Here is a 25,016-nt window from a genome sequence, read left to right as displayed (position 1 = left end):
GTTGCATTATATGCTTCCCAGATGTGTCCTGAAAAGGAGGTATCTTCTACCTCTTTTTACTTCCTACTGTTTGAATGAAGTTCTAATGACTCAAAGGTAGTACTGCTTTGGACTGACATGTGAATTTTGCTTCTTAAGTTTAGAAACAGTACAGGCACATGAGTCTCTGAATCCAGGAATATATGACCATTCATGGACAACATTTTATTAAGACATACATAAATGCCTATATATTTAAGTCATTGCCATTTTAACTTTTGCATTAGCTGTAACCACACTTCAAATAATGGAATAATTGACTTTAAATCAAAATGAAATTGAAAATAGAGATGTATAGGTTAGTATAGCTCCATCTCAGATACAGAAGTTGGAAGCTGTCTTCAGCATTCTTACAATAAGAAAAATGTATGACAATTGAAGTTACAAAGCAAATTATCCCCAAAATCTGGATAAAGAGGGACCTACAGGGAGACCGAAGATCCTAACACATGCTTACCTGAAGCAGATGCTTTGGTGGCATTAAAGTAGAAATTTTCATGAATTTCAGATGGCCAAATGTTAAGTAGCATCAGAACGAGGAGTTTCTGCGGCCTTCACGCATAAGAATCGTTTTGTCCCCAAAACCCCACAAGGTTGTCACAGGGTAGACTCATAGAGTACGCTTAGGGAACTGGCAAAGGGAGGAGGACGAAGAGCCACAGAGAAATCCACTAAAATGCTTCTCCTCTATGCTTAGCCTCCAGGAAGGACAAAACCAGAGGACAACAATACAGTCCCAGCCCAGCTGGTGTTAGGGAACTCTGTGCCTTTACATCCTGCACCTAAGAAAACAGTTCCACAACATGCAGGGGTTAAATCATCAAAGATGCAGCCTGGAAAGACTGGAAAACTTCCACTGAAACCAGGAAATGGATTAGAAGCAGAAGGAAGAAAGCTCTATTTCAAGTGTAGGGTCAGAAATACTTGTTAAGACCACACCCATGAGACACAGGCTTACTCTGCCTTCCAAAGACTGATAGTAAATCAGAAGGTTAAAACCTGTACTACTCCAACACACACACACACACACACACACACACACACACACACACACTCTCTACCACCACCACCACTACAGTGTCAATAAGCCTCCAGGAAAAATGGCAGTAGATTATAGCTGAAAGAGTTCAGGGAGACAGATTCTCCCTAAGGATCAGCACAGGGAAAACCCAAAGAAGAAATGGAGACAAAATGGGATCACTGAAGGAACAAGAATCTTCTGACATCAACACCTACAACAAACATGAAACACAGCCAAATGTACATCAAAATGCGATCAGTCCTCACAAGAAAGCTGTGCTTACCTCAATATCCATTGCCTTAGATGACAAGTCCAGCTATCATCAAAAAACTACAACACAAATCAGAAACACAATTTGCAGACACAAATAAGACATCAAAACCAGACTCAGATATGACAGATAGGAAATGAAAATAACTGATTAAAATATTAAAAACTCTATAGAAAAGGTAGGTAACACATACAATCAAGTAATAATATAAACACAGATGATGAATTATAAGAAGAAAAAAAGAAATGCAAGAATTGTAAGAATACTCAATACAGCTAAAGGAAGAATCAATGAACTTGAAAATGGGTCAACAGAAATCTCTCAGACTATATATAGTGCAAAGAGAATAAAGATAAAAAAAACAAAATATAAAAGCACAATGAAAAAAGTGTGAAGAAATTTCAAATGGTATAACATATGCATAAGTGAGATGACAGAAGAAGAATGGGACCAAAGAATAGAAAAACAGAATAAACAATGTCAGAAAAACAGCTTTCTAACATTAGCAAGGAGAAAAAAGATATCAAGAAACTCAGAGAACACCAAGTAGGATAAATAACAAACAGACTTACTACTTTTGCCACTTTTTCATTACTACAGAAAATACCTGAAGCAATTAGCATTGTAAAGATGAAAACGTTTATTAAGCTCATCATATTGGAAATTCAAATCCAAGATTGGGCATTCCCATTGATTTGATTTCTGGTAAAGACAATGGATGACAATGGTGGAACAAATACAGAAAAGGGATCTGTGGCTAACCAGGAAGAAATGAGTGAGCCTGGGGTCCAACCTGTGTTTTTACAGCAATCCTCTCCCAGGAACATTTTCCTGGGAAACACAAGCATTTTTCATGAGGTCCACCTCTCCTTTAAAAAAAATACTCCCCAACTTATCCTTCCTTCTACCAACTCCCTTATTCTCATTCCTCCTTCCTTTCTTATTTTTTCTTTTAAGTTTTACAATGACATATTTTCAACTTGTTTTATAATCACAAGCTTCACCCTCCACCAAGTAAAAAATTCAGCACGTAGTAAGTAGAAAAGCCTTTGTTCCTCCACAGTGTAGATACGATCTACTTCTTACATACCATAGCCTGGCTATGTTTCCATTGTCTTAGAATTCTTAACCTGTGACTCTGGGATGTAAACAACTGCCCAAATTTGGGGACTAAATCATATTCAAACAACAGCATTCACATACATACACACACACAGAGTCACACTCAACCTGTAGGAAACCAAAGATGAAGAGTAACCAGAGGGGCAGAAAATCTTACCTACAAATGTTCAAGTTTAAGAATTATAAAAGAAAACAAAGAGTGTGATTTAAAGTGAAAGTGAATGGTTAGTTTATTCCTAAATAGTTAAATAATTATAACAGGCACTATTAGCAACAAAATAAGAGATAATTCATCACCATTTTATCATAAAATATGATTGATACATTTAATTGAGCAGCAGGACTCAGGCACTGAATTTCAAGTGAAAAATACCAGATTTCTTCTCTCTGCAGAATAAAATATTCATTTACTTTAGTGTTTCATTGAACCCCTATCTATTATGGCATTGTCTACTTGCTTTGTTCAACTGTCATATTGTTCCTGAATCACAGCAGCCATTACACAGTTGAAGCTCCAAAAGGAACCTCTATTGCAGTATAGCACGTTGCATAGCCTGATTTTAGGAGGTCTTTCTAAATCACTAGCAATATAATATACTTCCTCCCCTCTAAAATTGCATGGGACAGGGTTGTGATGAAATGTGTTATCAACAAGCAAGACAAAACTCAATTTCCATTCTTTCTAACTACATTTGTCAGTCCAAAATGTCAGCCAGAATGTAGCAATATCTTACTATTAATTGAGATAGTTTCAGGTTTTTGTGACCTCATCACTTATACACAGCAGCTTCGTCTCTATTCTGTGATTTAAAAATCTTAGCTTTTTTTTTTTATTGGAAAGGCGGATATACAGAGAGGAGAGACAGAGAGGAAGATCTTCCGTCCGATGATTCACTCCCCAAGTGAGCGCAACGGGCCGATACTATGCCAATCCGAAGCCAGGAGCCTCCTCCGGGTCTCCCACGTGGGTGCAGGGTCCCAAAGCTTTGGGCCGTCCTCGACTGCTTTCCCAGGCCACAGGCAGGGAGCTGGAAGGGAAGCAGGGCTGCCGGGATTAGAACCGGCGCCCATATGGGATCCCGGGCGTGCAAGGCGAGGACCTTTAACCACTTGTGCCACCGCGCCGGGCCCTAAAAATCTTAGCTTTTTGAGAGCTTTCTCACAATTGTCTATACAGAGAGAGCCATATCTTTGTACTTGTGTAATATTTTTCCTACAGAAAATGTGTCAGTCATAAATTGTTTACCTACCATTTGAGGTGTCAATGAGTTCAAGGAAAGCTGTATCTTCAGATCTCCTGCTTGAAAAGAAATTATTACCAATTTCAAGGATTGGAAAACAACTTCTTACATTAGGGAAAACATATGCTGTTTGTCTTTTTGGTGCTCACTTATCTCACTGAGCATAGTGGTTTCCAAATACATCCACTTAGTTGCAAAAAAAATAAGTTTTTCATTCCTTTTTATGGCTGAGTAGTATTCCATAGCATTTATGTATATTTTCTGTATCCAGTCATTCATTGATGGACTTCTGGGTTGATTCCATTTCTTAGCTGTTGTGAATTGAGCTGCTATAAACATGGGAGTATGAAAAAAAAAAAAGAAAAAAGAGAAAACAACTTCTTGGAATAGATCATGGAAAAAGGTATTTCTGAACAGTGGTTTATGTACCACTATGTACTGTTATGTACACAGTAAGCAATAAAGAATCCCTCTAGTAATTTGATTTTTGTGCTAGAAGTGAGCACTGCACTTTTCCCCAGACAGAATTTACTCACAGAGAATATTCACCAGTATTTTATACAAAGTTAGCTCACTTGACAGGCTCCGGAGAGACTTGGGACAGAGACTCCTGAATGTAATGGTGTAAAAAGCAGCATGCAACACAAACTTCTACCTTTATCTAAGCACTCTGTTTTTCGAAAGAAATTCAAAACCAAGGGAGTGAAAAAACTTGATTCTACAAAATAATGTAAAAGACCAAAAGAAAGGGTTTTAAAGATGGTAGGCAACACAGAGTGTGCCTACTTTGTTGTACACATGATATATATACTTTCTTACTCTCCTAGCTTTGGCTACCAGCTGTAGGTCAGGAAAATCTTTCTTCTGCCCATGATGGGCAAAGCCTCATCTTAAAAATGAAGGGTTTCATGACCCAAGTGTTGCAAATAAATATTTACAAGAGCATTAAAGATTGAATATAAAGCTCTAAAGTTTTGAGTATCAAGAAACAGTGTAGGTTTTTTAACCTCTTTAATTTGGTCTCTATATTTTACTCTGTTTAGCTAATGGTTTTTGTAGATTTGATTATTTACTAGTTTCCTTCGTACTTATTTAAACTGAAGCAAGAATACACAAAATATTAATTTATGTCCTTTTCTTTCAAAACATTAGTATTATTTCCTAATGGTTGCATTTAATCTCAACATTACTGATTAATATCAATGAGAATTAATATTAACTGTTTAAAAAGATTTATTTTATTTATTTGAAAGCAGAGTAAACACACACACACACACACACACACACACACACACACATACACAGAGGGAGAGGAGGCAAAGAGATCTTCCATTCACTGGTTAACTCCCTAAATAGCCACAATGGCCAGGGCTGTACCAGACCACAGCCAGGAGCCAGGAGCTTCTTCCAGGTCCCCCACATGGGTACAGGGGCCCAAACAGTTGGGCTATATTACATTTATTTTCAAGGCGCATTAGCAGGGAGCTTGATGGGAAGTGGAGTATCTGGATCCAAACTGGCACCATATGAGATGCTGGCATTGCATTAAGCAGCTTAATCCATTACACCAAAACACTGACCCCATAGAATTAATGTTAATCTATAACAGGGCTTATACATTTTTCCCATGCATTTTATCAGCAAGTCCTCCTATGACATGAAATCCTATAAAATTATAATTAAAATATGGATTCAAAGTTCAATTTTAAAAATGTGAAGGATTTGAACAATATCTCTGAGAGCAAATTCCATAGTCTTCTCTATCTAGTGATCAGTTCATAGGGGCTGCCTGGAAAAATGCAGTGAATAGCAAGACAAAATCATGTCCAGACCACAGGAGGATAGAAAAGCAGTGATGTTACTGTAGGGCCAAGAAATGACACACAACATATATATCCAGGCTCTGTTTCCTATGATCTCTAAGGCCAGGTGTCACAGAAAAAAATTAAGTGATGAGAATGGATATCAGCCATTATTGCTTATTATGGTTCTTACTGTTTAAGACATGTGCAGACTCTAAGCCAACAGCCAATAGCAACATTCCAAATTACATTCTAGGTTGTCTGTTAAAAATTTTAAGATGATTTGCTAGTTTGGCAAAAACTCATCTTTAAAAGTACAGCATTTCCTTTTTAAAAAAAGTTCTGAATCATTTTTGGTCTTCCTACATGGTAAACTCTGATTTGAAGTTGCCTATCTCTTAATTTTGGGAAGAATCCTTTGATTGAGGTTGTCACTTTTATGCAAGTATACAACAAGATGCAGAGATGGAAAGAGTGAAGGTACTAACAGCTAAGCTATTTGCATGGTGTTTACTGCATAGGTAGGTTGCACCTTGAAAGCTAATACTATTTGTATAAGAAGGTCCTGTTTTGTTCTCTTGAGGAATCTCAGAGTTGTGATAATTTATTTACATCTCACATGTGAGAAGCCTGCTGGATAACAGAGAAAAGGAAGGAAAGTCAACTCTCCCTGCAGGATGGCAGTGGCTAGGACTAATAAAGCAAAAAGGAAATTCCTAGGGATGAATTTGGTCTGTGTACCAGGTGAGAAGTAGTAAATGATATCTAGTGTCCATGTTATATTATGTCATCATTATCATTACTTCCTGCATTAGAACTCCATTTTATTATCTTCAATCTTTCAGTAAATTTTTCTTAAACAATACAGCTTATTCAGAACTGTTATGCTCTGGGGCATTAAAAGCCAGATCTGTGCATTCATTTGGAGAAAATAGGAAATGAGAGGAAGAACAACAGGATAAGGAAGGGTAGTTCTGGATAAGAAAGAAGATATCCAGTTAAGAGGAGTCACAGTTAGGTGTCCAGTCCAAGGGGATCAGAGACAACCAAATAGGTTGTGGACCTGAGAACTAAAAAAGAGTGGGCTTGCTGACAGCAGACATAGAAAATTACACTATTAATTAGACACCAGATTCCATAAGACTGAAGATGCTCAATAAGCTGTGTGTGTACAAGAACTGGAATGTAGTGGATCTTCAAAGAAACTCTGAGAACAATTGAGTGAACTCAGCAAATGAGTGAAATGAATGTTGCTTCTTCTACTGTTTGATTCCTTCCCCTGACTAACTCCTACTCATCCTTTAAAGCGTGGTTCAAATAGCATGGCCTGAATTACGAGTGTTTCCTGACATCCTCAGGATGAATGAGTCACATCCTCCCCTGAGGTCTGCAGCAGCCTGCACATGTCTTCGTGTGATCACATTGCATAGTGGTCATGTTTATGTGTCTGTTCAGTCTCTGGACTGGGAACTGCTCTGGGTTGGTGCCTGTGTACTGCTCAGCTGCATTTTCAGGACCTATCACACAATGTTTGTTCAATAAGTGTTCACCCAAGAAAGAAAAGACAGCTCCTGTCTTCTAACAGGATTGTTCATCGATGGCAAGATTAACTGTTTTCTGTCTACTCATTTTCCTAAAACATCATGCCCAAGGGAATGTGTTCTGGCTCCCAAGCCTTATTCTGTTCACTGATAGTTCAGAGGAAGAGCAAGCTGGATTCCCACAGACTATCTTTCCAAAGGCTTAAAGATGGTCATAAATTCCTACCAATCTTGTAAGTGGAAAATAGCCACTTTTTCTTTTTGGCCATATTTATTCCACTCACTGTTGTCACACATGCAAGCAGAAGTACTGAGGGGGAAGAGAGATAAGCTGACCTGAAATGAACCTGTCTGGACTCTGAAAACCTCTTCTTCACCTTTATTCACTCACACTGAATTCAGGCAGGCTTCTTCTTTCTGTATGTCTGAGTTTAATATCAAATGAGGGCAATCATACACTACAAAATCTATATTCAAACTGTTTTGTGAGAGGTCAGTAAAAATCCCCATTTTTGGAAATTAGTAAATGCTCAATAAACATTTACCAAAGTCACCCACATCATATATGTGTATATACATGTATACATGTGTATATATATATCCACATGTAGTGGATGTGGTACACAGACATGCACGTATTTACACATTATGTAAATACGAATACATATAGGGAACTTTTTATGTAAGAAATACACATACTTGTGTGTCTCTATGTAAATACACACACTGAATTATTTTAATAAAGAAATTTTTCACTTAAGTTATTATAGAATTATAATAACCACACACAAAATAACTATTCAACTTTTAAATTTCTTTTCAACTTACAAACACAAAAGTTGAAACTGTTGTGGAGTGCAAGAGAGATCACTTGGGACCCAGGCATAGGATGTTAACCAGAGTCGTTATTGTCCAAGCCTCATGACAGCAGCTCTCCCTATGCTCCAGGAGCCACTGTGCTGAGCCACCCAACTCAACAGCTCTTAAGCTATCATCCTCCAATTACCTTGGGAGCTATTTAGTACAAAGTTAGCATTCCGTTTATTAAGTGGCAGAAGGGAGCTGCCAAAGCCCAACGTTTTCTTGTAGTTAATTAACCTGAATAGCACAACAGGAAGAACTAGGGGCCAGGTGCTGGGAGTCTCCGCATCCGTTTCTTCAGCGTCAATTAACGTGAATGACACAGAGATCAGGAGGGGAGGAGCACAGAAACTTCCTTTCCAGATGAGTTTCCACGTTGTCAATTACTCGATAAGTGGGTGCCAGCCATCAGCAGGCTGCACCCCATCACAAAACTTGCTTTACTATTTCATTTGAAGCTGTTATTAATAAATCACTTCTTGAGCACATACTTCATTTGAAGAACCAGGAATGCAGCAATGTAGAAGACAAATGACATCACTTCCCTCAGGGAATGTAGAATCTACACACAACATTCATGGTCTCACATTGAGCCAGATGAAGTGTCAATGTTAAAAACAGCCGAGTCTGGTCTTATTTAACATTCTCCCAAATAATAAATTAATTAAAAACAACATTTTAAACTTACATGTTAACACAAGGAAAATGGAAAAGAAAAAAAGAAAAACCATTCTGTGATCTTTATTCAGTACCTTCATTTTGGCTATAAAGGATTTCAGTTTCTTGGTGGGCAATTCCTTTGTTTTTTATACTGTAACTCTGTATGTAATAAAAGTTACTAACAATAACAGTAGCAATAAAATCAGCAATAGACAGAGACCATTTTCTTCCTTGATCAGAGTGGAAAGACTGATGTAGGCTTCTGGAGTTTTGGGTGTAACACATTACACACAGAGTTCAAGTTCAGAAATGATTTCCCCATGAAGCAGCAATAACTGGTTAAAAGAGGGTTATGGATGGGAGCTCTCTTGGTGTATTCTCCTTCTGCTGGAGGACTGGCCCACTAGCTCAGAACAAGTTCCAAGTCAAAATCGGAAGCAACTAAGGCAACACCTGTTACTGATGAGCAAGCATGTGTTAATTAAAATTTGCAACCAATCCTATGTCTGTTTTATACAAAGGAAGATCGAGGCAGAGAAAACACAGTGGGTCACAGCCACTCAAGCAAAGGATGGAACTGGGAGACAAGTATGTTGGTACTAAAAGGTGTGAGTTGAGCCACCAGATGCATGGCTTCTCTTCCTCCCGCCCTAACATTGTCTTCCCACAGAAGGAACTGCTTTCTGCATATTACTGGTGCTATGCTGAGAAAAGTTGAGAAAAGTCTTCATAGCCTGAATATTCCATTTTTGCACAACCCAAATGGTTGTGACCCATGTGCTCATTTTCTCTTTAGGTTGTGAAAATTTTTGTTTTTAACATAAGACCTCTCTGATTATGTTTCCTCATGAAAAAAATCAAGAGAAAAGTTTAGTTCCATATCTTTCACATTACTCATATTCTAATATGAATGAAGAGCAGTAGAAAACTTAAAAAGATGCTTATTTTTGTACAATTTTAAAAAATCTGTGTGCAGGGGTTCAGTGTGGTACTTAGTGGCTATAAGTGCTCCCCTTGTATGCACTGGGATCCTATTGCCAGTTCATGACCTGGCTGCTCCATTCCCATCCAGCTCCCTGCTTGTGGCCTGAGAAAGTAGTCAAAGATGGCTCAAGACTTTGGGACCCTGTGCCCACATGGGAGACCTGGCTCCTGGCTTTGGATCAGCTCAGCTCTGACTGTTGTGGCCACGTGAGGAGTGAATCAGTGGATGGAAGATCTTTCTGCTTCTCTTTCTTTCTATAAATCTGAATTTACACTAAAAATAAATATGTTGAAAAAGAAAAAAATATGTATATATTTTCATAATATGCATTTCCATTGATTTTCTGAAGATCCTTCATGCATTTATAGTCAACATAAATCAGTGGCTAAAAACATTAACCAGATTAATAGTTGCATCTAATTTCCAGCAACCATAAGTTTGGGTCATCTGAGACAGGCAGTAGTTGTTGTTCTAACATAGAAACTCGTTTGCATTTACAATTAGCTGTCAGGCAGTATTAAATATTTAAAATGAGATGACACAGAGTTCTTAGGAAAAATCATATACCTCCCTACCACCCAATAGGGTAGGTTTCAGGTGACAACTACAAGACATCCTAAAACTATGCCACCCGTCTGATTTTCTCTTGAGTGTGATGGAATCTGAACTTGGAAATGCTCTAATTTTCTACCAGGAGAACCATCTAGTCACTAAGTTCTTGTGATTTAGGCATAAAGAATGAATACGCATAAGTCAGGGTTCACTCAGGGAAGAACCACAACACGCATACATGCTGTATATTTTTATAGATTGACGAAAACCCTAGGAGATACACGTATCCAAATACATAATATATAGATGTATATTTTATATATGTTGAAAACCGGAGGATAAATTTTCCTTATATTTAATTTCTGCAGCAGCAATGGGTGCCCCAATTAGTTTCACACTGTGGTAGTTCACAGTCTCTTCCAGTTTCTGCTGAAACCCAGTAATATGCCAAAGTATTTTCTTAAAAAGAAATTATCTTCAGAGTAGCTTTGCAACCAAATCCAAAGAAAATAACCATGATTTGGGCACCACATGGTAGCCAAGTGGCTAAAGTCCTCACCTTGCACTAGTCAAGATCCCATATGGGTGCTTGTTTTTATCCTGGCTGCTCCACTTCCCTTCTGCCTCCCTGCTTGTGGCCTGGGAAAGCTGCTGAGGACAGCCCAAAACCTTGGGACCCCACACCCACATGGGAGACCCAGAAGAGGCTCATGGTTCCTAGCTTCGGATTGGCTCAGCTCTGGTCATTGTGGCCACTTGGGGAATGAACCAGTGAATGGAAGATGTTTTCCCGTGTCTCTCCCTCTCTCTGTAAATCTGCTTTTCCAATAAAAAATAAATAAAACTTAAAAAAAAATAAAATGACCATGATTTAACTATAGTGTATCATAAGAGTCTCTAAGTATTGAGTAAGCAGAGCAGCTAGTACAAATGTTGTGGCAACTGGATCACATAAAGAGCCTTGAACACGGTGAGTTTCAGAGGCAGAGAAAACTGGGGATCAAGGTACTGAGCCAGAGATGGGAACATTTTTCTATATCACTTCCATTGTATGTGTCTACCGACAGAATTTTCATATATCATTAGGATTATAGTAAACCCTCTAAGCTTGCTAGGTAGCTTTCTTTCTTTCTTTCTTTCTTTCTTTCTTTCTTTCTTTCTTTCTTTCTTTATTTCTTTCTCACTCTCTCTTCCATTTCTTTCTTCTTCCTTTTCTTTTCTACTAACAAGTAACTCTACAAGAAATTGGACCTGTGATATCAAAGCATGCCTACTGTATTCAATGATTGGTTTTGATATCAAGCAAGGCCTTAATGCCCAATATGCATAGAAACTAATATTATGGCACCCACTTTTTAAGAAAAAAAATTAAAAGAAGAAGAAGATTGATAGTGAAGTAGGCTGCAAAGGAAATAGGAGATAAGACTCAGACCCGGCTCATGTATCTGAGCTATGGGGCAAGCTCTGTGGAGTGAGAAAAACCAGCTGGGATGTGGAAGAGCTGGTGAGGAAGTGTTCTCTTTGGGAAATCTTTGAATCAGGCCACTTACAGCTAAGGCACGTGAAATGAATTTGATCAGTGAAGCTCTCTGGTAAATGAACTCTTTCTTTCCGAAAAAGACTTTGGCATCCAGTTTCTGATTGCACTTTTGTCTCCTTGGATCCACGGAAAGGAAATATCAGTTCTGAATGTCACTTGAAGCTAAGGTCTTCCTTTTTCGCACATGCTCAAGTTGGAAGGCTTGCAGTTTTGTCTCTGCTGTGTGTGCAAGACAATTCAACACCCCACTATGGACATTAAAACAGTCTGAGCTGGTACTATAGTTACAATTTCATACACTAAATTAGAGATTCACAGGATAGAGCATGTAATCAGTCTAGTAAGTAGCTTCAGGAGACATTTTTTTTTTTTAATTAGGCGATACACTTATTTTTTTCCCTTCATTCGCAAATAACTTTTCTACCAGCAAAATGTGTGTCAACTTTGGTAGGCCCAAACCTGCCAACCAAAAAGTAACATGTGGGATGAGCAGAAGCTGTGTTGCTTGGAACTACAATATTGCATGTTAGAATGCTAGTTGGAGTATCAGCTGCTTTGCTTCTAATGCAGCTTCCTGCTAGTGCATATCTTCAGAGGCAACAGGTAATGTCCCACATACTTGGGTTCCTGCCACTCACACTGGAAATCTGGGTGCAATTTTGGATTCCTGCCTTCAGCTTGTCCCATCCCTGGCTGCTGCAGGCATTCAGAGATGGAAAAAATGGTAGAAAATCACTCACTCTGCCATTCAAGTAGATGAAAATAAATAAACATACTTTTAAAAAAATAAGTTAACATGTTAAGACAGTGATGAAGAGAAAAGAGTGGAACATACCAACATCCATCAGAGGCCTACTAAAGGTAATAACTTGAGTCACAAACCACCTAGCCATCAGCAATGGCATTACAAAAGAATTCCCATGTCTCACTTATCCTAAACTATTTTTCTGTGGTATGTTTTTATGATGCCTACACAAAACTCTTTCTATTCCCCCCTCCCACACACTTACTTTTTAGTCCTCTTCCATGATAATCATGCATATTTGTTACTTATCCTTGTAATCCCACTTCCTGATATCTGTTTTGAATTTTTGTGTCTTCTTCTGAATACTTAATACTCTTATTATTTATACCAGATAAAAAAGTATGACTTGGGTTCACATTTTTCCCATGAAAGTATTCATTCCCTCACTGCTTCCTGATTTCCAAAATAAAATGCTGTTCGCCAAAAGAAATGTAGACTCATAGTAAACCAGATAGACTTTGGACTCCAGTAGACCTCAGCATCTTGCATAATGTTATTTTAAGGCAGAAACTGGCTTCTCATTGTTCTGATATAAATATTGTCTGCAGCATGATTTTTTTTTTCCTTTTGGGATTACCTCTGTGTCATTCACTGAATGTTTTTCCAATTTGCATTTTTCTCTTGGAGGCTGTGAAATGTCACGAGATCTTTCACAATGTTCTAGGCAGGGAGCTGGATGAATTCAAGACTTAGGTTGTGTGTAGCCACATGAAACATAAAAATCACTCTATAGTGATTAACACTTCTGTAAATGCGCTGTTGGGTTTACACATTCACGTCAATATAGCTAGTGTTGGTTTTTCCAAATTTAAACACATCCTCAATTCTGTTTCTTGTCTTGTGATATAAGATTGTAATTATGACCAACTGCACTGGCAAAATTTTTTATCTAGGTGAAATTCACAGCCTTTAGAAGAACAGGCAATTTGTATGGGCCAATTCTGAGTTAACTGTAAGTTCTTCAGTGTTAAGTTTGGTTGACCATAAACAATCTCAAGTACTGTAATCATATTCATGCTTTGATTGCTTCTAAAATAATACTTATAATAATTTGTCTTCATAGCCACTGCCTTTTTGATAAATCAAATCGTGTTTCCATTTCTAAAGCTACGACTTGACCTCTATATTCCATGGTATATATATGTTCAAACATTTCACGTTCCCACTCCAAACTCAGGTAAGTATGTCAGCACCTTCTTAAAACACAGTTTTCCCTTAGATTATTTCTTTAGCGTATCACTGATTTTTCTATTATAAGTGTATGACATTTATTATAATGTTATTCTAAAGGCAGGAAATGGAGCATTCTTACCATTCATGTGGCAGTCCTGGATTAATCCTTGGTTCCTGGCTTTAACCTGGACCAGCCCCAGCTAGCAAGGTCATTTGGAGAGTAAACCAATAGATTGAAGGTATCCTTTCTCTCTCTGTTTTTCTACCTTTCAGTAAATAAATAAATAAATAAGATCTATTCATTCTAAAATGTATGCAATCTTCAGATGCTTATATTTCATTTCCTATAACAAGATTAAAGCAAGGTTATAACGTCATGCTAAAATTTAAAACTGTATGCTTTTTAAAAGTTATAAAATCCATAAAGTGATAATTTAATGATACAAAAAACATCATTAGTTGAAGATGTACACATAACACACATTTAAAGTCCCTGTTTGTGACAGTTATCAACTCAAATTATTAGCATTATTTTATCAAGTGCTCTCATGTGCAAAGTATATTTGAGATGAGATATACACATGCATACATACATACAGATAGATATACAATCAGAAGTGAAATCATAATATGGACCAATATGGATCATAGCAATTGGTATTATCTGCTACTAGCTACCTCCTTCAATGTATTTCTGCTATAACACTCTCAGAAAACGAGGACTATTTATCTTACAGCACCTAATGAGAGAATTAATTTTTGACATCCAGTCCCTGGCACTTTTTTATGGCAGGTCTATGAAACTCATTCAGCTAGCAAGCTTTTTAAAAAACATATATGTCAGCTCCTCTGGACCCAGAAGTCTGGATTTAATTGACCTCTGGAGCAGCCTAAGGGTAGTCAGCCTGGTAACTTCACCAGGTGACGTGCAGCAAAGTTTGTAAACCACAGTTTAGGGCATCTAGGTTGGTTCTGGTAGAAAAGATTCATACTAATTTATAGTCTTTCTGTTTTAATTTTTTCCCAGTGGATACTCCTGGAAGTCTCCCATTTCTGAAGTATCATCAAATTTGGAAAATTTAGGAACCTTGATTATGGTTTCTTTCTGGAATTTCTTACAAAACAATGTTACCAAGAATCCACAGTTGTAGGCTCCAAGAATTAAAATGTGAAATGTAGTCACATTATAGCTGCAATAATTCCTCTATGAGCTTTATGTTGCTAGAATTTTGTTTCATGGGTTTTACGTGGCCAAGAAACCATTGCCAGGTCATTTACTTCTGTTTCTATTTTAGTGCTGTGTGCACGAGTGATGTTGGCTGGCTCATACCCAGGAAGGTCCTGGCTCTTCAGACCTGTTAGTTTTGGGACACCTTCTTTGACCCTGCATATTTGTTTGTGCCTGGGATTCCCAACCCTTTTCCACTATGTTTCCTGACCCCATGCATCTGTGTGAGAATGGAGACCAACATTAACTTTATCTGTCCTAGGCAAGTGAAATTCCATACCTCATCATGTCTGGATATTACTTCTAGGAAACAACTTTGCCAAAAAATAAAGGCTAACCTGAGCCATTATCATTTTTCTTTTATTAATAACTAACCATAGAAACTGATTAATCTAAGACACTTGAAGTCACATTTCCTGTCATAAAGATGCATCAAAGATGCCAGAAGGTGAGTGAGGCAATTGGCCAAATAGCTAACAAAGGATGGTGCTTGTCAGGAAGCATTATGGAACACTGTGCTGCTTGGTTATCTTTAGAAAATTCTAGAATGCACTCAATCATATACCCCTAAGCAGAAAAATATTTTTATATAACCCTAAAACAAAAAAAAATGAAAATTAACCTACTACACCATGCCCTTTCTACTCCTGTGTGTAACATCACTATTCCTTCTGTTAGACTGCCTGACTTCAATTATCTTGTCTCCGATATTTCCACCAACTTCCATATCTCAACAAGTACTGGACCAAATTCAGTATGTATTTTCCAAGCACATATTGTGTGCCATATATTTTTCTAGCACTGGAGACATAAATTCCATGTATTTTAATTTTTGTTAAGAAAATGATCCAGATAAGGAGAAAGAGTCCGTCAGTTTGTTAGTGATGTCAGTCATGGGTACAACACTGAAGCACAAAAATGTCAAAGTGTACCATCATAATGATAGGTCTCGGGACCAACAGACTTCAAAAACTAAGCAAACAATAAAAGTACAATGTGCTGGATGGTGAAAGGAAGGGAGTGTCAGATTCATGAAAAAGGAACATTATAAAAACCTATGCATGCATTTCAGAAGTCAAAATGTTTGCACGAAAATACATTTATCATTTAATATTTCATTTTCCACAAACTTTTCCAAGTATCTTTGTATGTGCTATGAAAAAAATATATTAGCAATAAGAAACAATGGGAAGATGATACTTTATTTAGGGTAAACAGGAAGAATTTTCTCACGTGTTGACATAAATAGATGAGAGAAGCAAATAATGAAGGGAGACCAGAAGGGGAATACACTTCTGGGGAAGGAGTATTCTTGGCAGAGGACACAGAAACTGCAAAACATCTTTGCAATCTCATTGAGAGCATGAAGTCAACTTGCATATTCATTTCTGTTTCATCGGGGCCAAACTCAGGTCGTTGAACATGGTACCTGTTCAATACTGGAAATGGATTTTGCAGACCGCCAAAGAACTGCCCCTACTAATGTTACATGAACCTGAAATAATCTTTTCCTGGCAGTCTTATCCAAATCAAAGATTCATGATAAAAATGAATTACTGGTGAGGTTTCTAGGCATAAATTTTGGGATGATTTTCTATATTCCAATAATCAACCAGAAGAATCAAAGGAATCAGTCAGAGGAGAACATTTGAGGCAGTAAGAAAACATCTGAAAGTGTTTCTAAATTAACAAATCAATTATATCTTTAAGGATGTCAACTAGTATAAATTATCAGCCTAAAATGTAATTTTTTGGGGTCTGCTTAAAAATTGTATTTATTGGGCCTAGCATGGCAGCCCAGGGGCTAAAGACTTCCCCTTGCATGTGCCAGGATTTCATATGGGTGCTGGTTCGTGTCCCAGTAGCTCCACTGGGAAAGCAGTCAAGGATGACTGAAAGCCTTGGGACCCTGCACTCACATGAGAGACCCAGAAAAAGTTCCTGACTCTTGGCTTTGGATTGGCTCAGTACCGGCCATTGCAGCTACTTGAGGAGTGAAGCAGCATGGTTCAGACACTGACTAGTCTTGGGTTCTTTAAAACCTAAAAAAATAAGTTCAAAAACTCTCTTTGTTATTTGGTGGCTAGCCAGCCAAATGGGCCTCCCTGGAGCCTTCAGCTCTAAATATCTTCAAATACAGGGAAGGATATATGAATGAAGATAATACTCCAAATTAAACTTGATTAATCAACATTTGGATACATTTTACCAAATTTCTCACTCCTCATTTTTTTAAAAATGGGGTGTGTGTGAGTGTTTACAAAGTTAAATAAGGAAGCCCCAGATAGCAGTAAATGAGGACCTAGATGCCTTGAAAATAGCAACAATTAAGATAGGATTAGAACAGTTGCTGAAATTCCTACAACTCTTCATTTGATGTCTCACCAAAGTATGCAAGTTACTACATCTTCACAAATAAGATTTCTTTTTTTTTTTCTTAATTAATTGATTGAAGTAATTATTATAGGGACAGGCACTGTAGCATAGCAAATTAGGCAATCACTTGGGATATTCACATCCACATCACAGTTCCTGGTTCAAGTCCTGGCTACTCCATTTCCTGAACCTCATGTCCTGTTAATGTGCACAAAGTACTTGAGTCCTTGCCACTCGTGTGGCAGACAGGATGACTTGAACAGGCCTGTTTTTGCTCTAACCCAACCTTGCTTATTGTGGGCATGTGGCGAGCGAGAATTGGGTGCAAGTTCTCTTTCTCTATCTATTGGTTTGCCTTTAAACTGAATAAATTTTTTTTAAAACATAACAATTATAAGTGGCATGTATGGTATAGGAAACTAGAAATACAGATTAATAAGAATAATAAAAGACACAAGTCCTCATGCAAAGTATTGTGTGTACTTCTAAATTTTTCATGTATATTTTATATATATGTATATTTATCTGTATATACAAAAAGTATTTTAATACAAAATCAAATTACACCACTTTCTATTTTGTAAAAAAAAAAAAAAGACAAACTCTATCTTTCCATGCTAAAAAATAAGAATGTTTCTCCAAATTTTTAACCTAGTTTTGAATTTGCTCGTTTAAGCAAAAAAAAAAAAAAGACTTTTGAAGTGAATAGTTCCTTTCCAAGATTGCATTTATGTCTGGCACAACACTCCATCCAACTATGTTTTATGACAGTGCCTTGTAGAGCTGTTTCCCAGCATCTAAAGTTTTAAAGGATTCAGGTTAAACTGTTCTGGCTTGAACACATCATTGATGATGTATTGCATCACAACAGAAACACATGCTATCTGGTTCCCTAAAAGAATGCTGATATTTTTCTTGAAGTAGAGAAGGTTGGTGGATAATAAAATGGCTTTACACTGAGAAAAACATACCACTAACTCAACAAGAAAAATGGAAAGATTTAAAAACAAATTGTAATCCCTAAGAGAAAAAACAAAGTGTTTGAAGGATTATGAAACTCTAAAGGGGAGCATAAAATGAGATCTTCCATCTCTCCCATGTCTGTGTTCTTAGAACTGTGTCAGACATCAAACAGAACAATCTTCTCTGATTTATCACTGGAAGCAGTATTTCTTGAAGATGAGATAAGTCTGAGAAGAATTAGGGAAATAATGGCTGTCCAAGCCCAATTTATGAGAAGTTACTGATTTTCTTAAAAATTTTTTCTTTGATAGAATCGAGGACCTGATTTTAATGTAAAATAAGTGTCATGTAAACCTAGAACACAGTGACCTCAGTAAGAGAGAACTGAAACTAATGTTTCCTATTTTATGTTCATGTACATGTTCTATGAGACCAAAATCATGTTCTCTGAAACACCAGATAAGTTCAAAAGAGGTTATAAAAATGGTTCTCTAATCCCTTTTCTATCCTGCAAGCCACAGAAAGCTGCAGAGGTTTAGCAGCCACCCCAATGGTCTAGCTCTGGACTTAGTGTGCATAGGGAAACAGGCACTGCAGAGCCTCTGCTGAGCTGGGATCAGTCTCTCCACTGAATTGGACTCCTTACCTATAGTGACTTCAGTTGCTGACATGGGTTAATAGGAATAAATCCAGAAAGCCAAGGAGAAAGAATGCTGTTCTTCTATGTTAAAGGAAAATATGGTAATAGCTTCAGGGAGCAGAAGGTAAGAAAAGATTAAGTAGTGGGAGTGTCTCAGCTGTACTGGGAAAAGCAAGACAAGCCCACGTTTGTAATGACTCTGCAATCTGCCTACCAGAGACACCTATCTGCCACTTTGCATGAGTGATGGAGATGAGCACTCCTGGAGGCACAGACAGACATCTTACTTCAGAATCAAGGAATAGGAAGTCTGCTGTGATCAGGTTGGATAAGCAGATGAAACTGAAGCAGCAAAGGAAAATTTCCGTTCTTAGGAATGGTAGGCTGCGTATCACTCATTTTATTTCCTGCTGATTTATTATGACTTTTCAGGCCGCTGTCATTGTGCGCATGCCATCATTTATTTTCCACAAGAAGGGAAAAAAAGATCCATGGGTGCAATGGCCAGAGCTGAGCCAATCTGAAGCCAAGAGCCTCTTCTGGGTTTCCCATGGGAGTTTAGGGGGTAAAAGACTTAGGCCATTCTCTGCTGTTTTTCCAGACCATTAACAGGGAACTGGATCACAAGTTGAGGAGCTAGGACTTGAAATGTTGATACCATTGGCAGAAGCTTAACTTGCTCCACCACCACTCCAGCTCTACAAAAACACATTTTCAAAGTACTTTCAAAATAGTGGCATAATGTTATGTGCTTTTTAAAAAGTAAAATCACATTAACTTTTATTTATGTAGTTTAAACATTTATATATCTATTAATGCTTTATTAACAAAGATTATGTAAATAGTGTCAGTCACCATAGAATAAACATATTTTATTCGTTAAACATAATTTTCATAAAAGCTATTTTATGAAACATGGCACATTTAATCTAGAAAATGGAAAATCCATAGAGTGGAATAATATTGTTAAAAATTAAAGACTTTTCCTCCTCATTAGTTTTCTATTTCATAGCCTTGCCATATAAGCATCAAGACCAGTCTGAGTTCATGGGAGCAGGGGAAAAATTTTGACACAGAATAGATCTGATAGTGTCTTCCTAGTCCTGTTTACTGAAGTCTCTACTCAGGGTAACAAAAGATTTCTGTGTATGGATAGTAAAAAAAATTTCAGGGGAAAGAGTGGGAATTTTTCTGCCAGATAAGACAAAGGTTCCACAAAGGAAACAAACATGAAATGATGAGGAGATGAGGAGAACAGAGAGGTGAGCAGACCATTTGACAAGAACAGGACGTTGAGACAAAAGACTGCTGTTGGGGGTGGTGTGAGTGTCCAGGAGCCTCATGGGAGCTGAGTGATCATCTAGAGCAGTCCAGCCTTCACTGCAATGAGCATTTTCTCTGCCCAGGGCCCAGGATATCACAGGGGGCTGCACTTTGTATCTAACACTTCAGCTACTTACTAAACAGGAAGAGCTCCAATCTGTACTTGCAAAAAGCACTCCTTTGCTATTTCCTAGGTTACCTATAAGTTTTGAAAAAGAAAAAAACCTGAAATAGCGGTGTTGATATAGAAAGACTCCATGACCCAATCAAGTGACAATCAAATCTTTCATTTCTCCTATGTCTGTGATCTCAGAACTGTGTCAGACATCAAATAGAACATCTCTGATTTATCGCTGGAAGTAATACTTCTTAAAGATGAGATAAGTCTGAGAAGAATTAAGGAAATAACAGCTGCCCAAGGCTGTCTGCTCGATTTATAAAACAAATCACTGATTTTCCTTTTATTTAAAAAATTTCTTTCATAGAATCAAGAATCTGATTTTAATATAAAATATCTGTCATATAAATGTAGAACGCACCCAGCTTAAAATTCCTGAGGTAGGATTGTAGCATACAGAGCCCCATTACAGATATGGGTCATTACATGAAGACCTTGTGTTTTAGTGCAGCATTAGTTGTTTCAAATTGCTTGGTAGGAGCTATAACCTGAAGTCAAAGACACACTCTCTCATGTCTTCAGCACTATTTAGACTCAGTATTATAGAATAACATGACAGGATAGAGTTCAGTCTGCTCTAATGGTAGGAATTGTAGTTGGTATAAGACGTAGTTTACAGATCTTCAAAACCAAATAGAGTTGGCAGTTCTGGGCTAGGTGTAACAGCAAAGTCATGAATATAGCCAAGATGATTGTGAAGTCTTCCACTCACTCTACTGACCCAAATGATAAACAAAATGATAAAATACACATCTTGAAATGTTGACTAGTATCCATATCCTGGGGTGAATTCATGTTATTTCATAACTGGTAAGACACAGTCATTAATCAGGTTGGTACACTAGTTTTCTAGAATCATGATAAACTACCCAAAAGCTGGCTGACATTGAAACAGAAACTAAATTTACCACAATTCTGAAGGATAGTAGCAGTTCAAAACTGAGGTCTTTAGCTTGGCATGTAACCTCCATTTCTGCTTCCATCACCACATGGCATCCTTTCCTGTATGTTTCTTCTGTGTCTTCTTCCTTTCTTACAAGAGCATAAGACACTGATTAGGACTATAATCCAGTATGACTTCATCTTAATTAATGGCATTTGAAAAGATTCTCGTTCAAATGAGACCATCTTCTAAGTTTGTGGAATTCCTGAATTTTGCAATAATGCTATTCAAATCACTAAGTGGACAATGGAAATAGTCTTTTAATAGGTTTTAGAGGTCTTTTATTGTGCCAAGCTATCCTGGATGTTCCCTTAGTTGCCTTATGCAGGTAAGATGAACTAACCTAAGAGCAGTGGCACAGGCTTCCTTGATTTTGAGGGGGGTAGTCTAGGGAGAGTGGCTTGGGCCGTTTTCATAAGTTAAGAACAATCATTTATTATTAGTAATTGAAGCTGCCCTCTATTTTAATAACTCATGACTGTAAATGAGCTTCAACAAATATTGCTATGGAAGTCCAGATATTCTATGTCAGAAGGATACCTTGAGGACCCAGCCTTGGGACCTAATGCAGCCCTTCTGCCTTCATTGCAATAATAGCACCTGGCACCTGTACTTTAGACTAGGCTTAAGAGGCAGAGGTAGAGGCAGATAATTTCTTAATTACTCTTGCAGAAGAGCAAGATGGAAGAATAGGGTGAGGTCACAATAAAATAGATGGAGAAGAAGAAACAGAGGAGAAGCAGAGAGGACACAATCCCAGGAAATAGTGGAGGGCAGGTGGATGGCAATGGACCCATGGAGATCCATGGACACAGGGAAGCAAAAGAGACAGCAGCTGGTGTTGCAGTGAACAGATAACCCAGTGCTAATTAGAGCTGCACCATCAGTTAAGTGGGAAGGGGAGGTCACTGCGAATGAAGGAGATGAGTTCAGCCATAAAACTGTGGGTTCCACTGATTTTTAAAATCTGATCACAAGGAGAAGCAGAGTGGCAAGCTCTATCAGACAGGTGTGGCAACAGGATGAATGTCATGGCCCAGACACCCACCAGTGCCACACTGGGTACCATTTTCAGTTCTGTGACAAAGCCTCTGAGAAAACAACAGCAAGTTGCACGTGTTAAGCCAGGAGAGAGAATTAACTTCTGGTTCAACGCTTTGCACTTGTCCCACCAGGAAAATAATACTGACTTGGCATCCCACAAGTTCTATCCAAAATAGATCCAGGTTGCCCCTAGCCCTAACTTCTGGCAGGTTCTGGCAAGAAAAGATAAGGGGGGAAATCCATGCAACAGCTACCACTGTCAGCCTTGTGTTCTAGTTTCACGTCACAGCTGGTGTCTCCCTAATCCCAGGTACAGCTGAAACCATGAGTTGGAAAAAGGATAAGCAGGCAATGGACCGACTACACCCAGGGTTACAGGGGGCAGAGAGGTGTAACCTGGGAGCCCCAGGTGCAAAGGCCATAGCAGAACAGCACAGAACCCCAGGACTGAAACTTGCTGGAGGGAGTGATGTGAGTGATGCAGAGAACCAGACAACGAATGGTATCCATAACTTCGACCTGTAGACCTGTGGATGACACAGCTTAAAAATCAGCTCCAAAAAGAAGTATCCCCTAATCAGAGTTGCAGTAGCCAAGAACAAGAAAAGAGGCATTGGCACAATGAGTGAGGTTACTGATGTCTTCCCTAGGGAAGTGCAAAAGTGTATTTCAAGCTCAGAACTGAGGCAGACATTGAGGAATTGCTGGATAAAGAATATTGTTGGTCAGACATGGAGAATCAAGATGGTGGAATAGGGTAAGGGCACTTTTAAATGGACAGAAAAACAATCAGGATGAAGCAGAGAGGACACATTCCAGGAAATAGTAAAGGACAGAACAACAGCAGAGGGGTACCTGGAGACTGACAGAAACAGGAAAACAGCAGACACAATAGTGTGGTGTTGTAGTGATGATACTCCAGTGGCATTCTGCTAACAATGATCTGAACTACACCAGCAGCCAGGTGGGAAGGGACTTTCACTGGGAGCTTGGGAGGTGAACCCAGACAAAGAACTGTCTGTCCTGCTGGTCCATTTGATTTGACCAGGAGCAGAGACAGAGCAGCAGATCCCAGATGGAAAGTGCAAGAACAGGATGGATTTCATAGCCCATTCAGCCCCCTAGAGCTGAATTGGGCACCATTTTGCATAAGGAGGCAAAGGCAAGGGAAAGGACTGAGCATGCGCTGAGCTGGCAGTGAACTCATTTTTGACTCAGTGAACTGCATTAACATGGCACTCTACAGGTTCCACTCAGGACATGTCTGGGTAGCCCTCAGACCTGATGGCCAGCAGATCAAGAACTCTGGCAGTGGTACGTCAGGTGCCATTTTGTACACGGTGGCAATAGCTTTAGGACTCCAGGGGACAACAGTGAACTGCACATGTGCTGAGCTCGTGAGAACTCACTGAGTTCTGTGGACTGCATTGGTCCTGCAGGAAAATAATACCGACTGTGGCATCGTATGGGTCAAAACAGGTCCGTGTGGCACCCAGACCTAACGGCCAACAGGTTCTGACAAGATCAGCGCCACCAACAACCTGACTATATAGGACATCTGGTGTCTCTCTAATCCTGGGACCTGCTACAACCCAAAAGTGGGAGAAAGGTTGCAGAGACAACAGTGCAGCCTCAGCACGGTATCACAGGAGGTAGAGAGTGGTGAGCCAGGAGCTGGGGCTGTGGAGACCATGGTGGAAATCTGACATAAGAATCCAGACCTGGAACTCGCTGGAGGTTGTGGCCAAGTGGCTACAAGCAAAAAGCTGGGTACCATCTGGAATAAGTAAAATCGCATTGTAGACATCTGGGTGACACAGCTTAGAAACCTGCCTCAAGGTTAAGAATCTGATAACCAGAAATACAATAACCAAGAGCAAAAGAAGAGACAAATGCACAATGAATATTACTAAAGAATCCCCTGCAAAGAAGCAAAACCCTATGCCAACCTCAGAGTTAACTGAGGAAGACATCAAGAAAATGGGGGACACAGAATTCATAAAACTAATTTTAAAGCTTCTGATCAACAATGAGAAGCACACACAAGAGTTCAAAGAATTTAAGGAAGCAGTAAAGCAAATCAAGGCTGATATATAAGAAATGAACAACACAGTAGAGCAAATTAAAAGTACAGTAGAGAGTCTCCAAAATAGAATGAAGCAAGCACAAGAAAGATTCTCAGAATTGGAAGATATTTCCTGTCACCAAGGCGAAGCAAACTAAAAGCTGCAAGCAGAGCTGGATCAGGCCAAAAAAAGTATTCAAGAATTGAAAGACACTATTAAGAGACCAAATAGAAGAGTTATGGGAGTCCCAGAAGGTGCAGAAAGAAAAGCTGAGTTTGCAAATGTATTTAATAAAATAATAAAGGAAAATTTCCCTAATCTGGAGAAAGAATTGGGAAACAAGACCCAGGAGGGGCACATAACTCCCAACAGCCTTGATCAAAAGCGATCTTCACCAAGACACATGATCATCAAGCTCTCTTCAATTGAACATTAAAAAAAGATCCTTAAATGTGCACGTGAAAAAAATCAACTGACATATAAAGGAATGCCAATTAAAATCACAGGAGATCTCTCACAGGAAACTCTACAGGCCAGAAGAGAATGGAGTGACATATTCCAGATTCTAAAAGCAAAAAATTGTTGGCCCAGGATAACATATCCAGCAAAACTTTCTTTTGTCTTTGAAAATGAAATAAAATT

General features: G+C 38.5%; 1 long non-coding RNA gene across 2 annotated transcripts in view; it reads right to left on the bottom strand.

Moving 5' to 3' along the window:
• Positions 1-3,702: 3,702 nt before the first annotated feature.
• Positions 3,703-25,016, bottom strand: part of LOC121151297 — a 231,409-nt gene continuing 210,095 nt past the window's right edge. For both annotated transcript variants that reach the window (XR_005883147.1, XR_005883146.1), the window contains exon 3: positions 3,703-3,750. This is a non-coding gene — a long non-coding RNA (uncharacterized LOC121151297). The remainder of the gene's footprint in view (positions 3,751-25,016) is intronic.

The sequence above is a fragment of the Ochotona curzoniae genome, unplaced genomic scaffold (assembly GCF_017591425.1).
Source record: "Ochotona curzoniae isolate NIBS_2020 unplaced genomic scaffold, NIBS_Ocur_1.0 contig_2318, whole genome shotgun sequence".
Classification (NCBI taxonomy): Eukaryota; Metazoa; Chordata; class Mammalia; order Lagomorpha; family Ochotonidae; genus Ochotona; species Ochotona curzoniae.
This window is presented reverse-complemented; position numbering and strand designations above follow the sequence as displayed.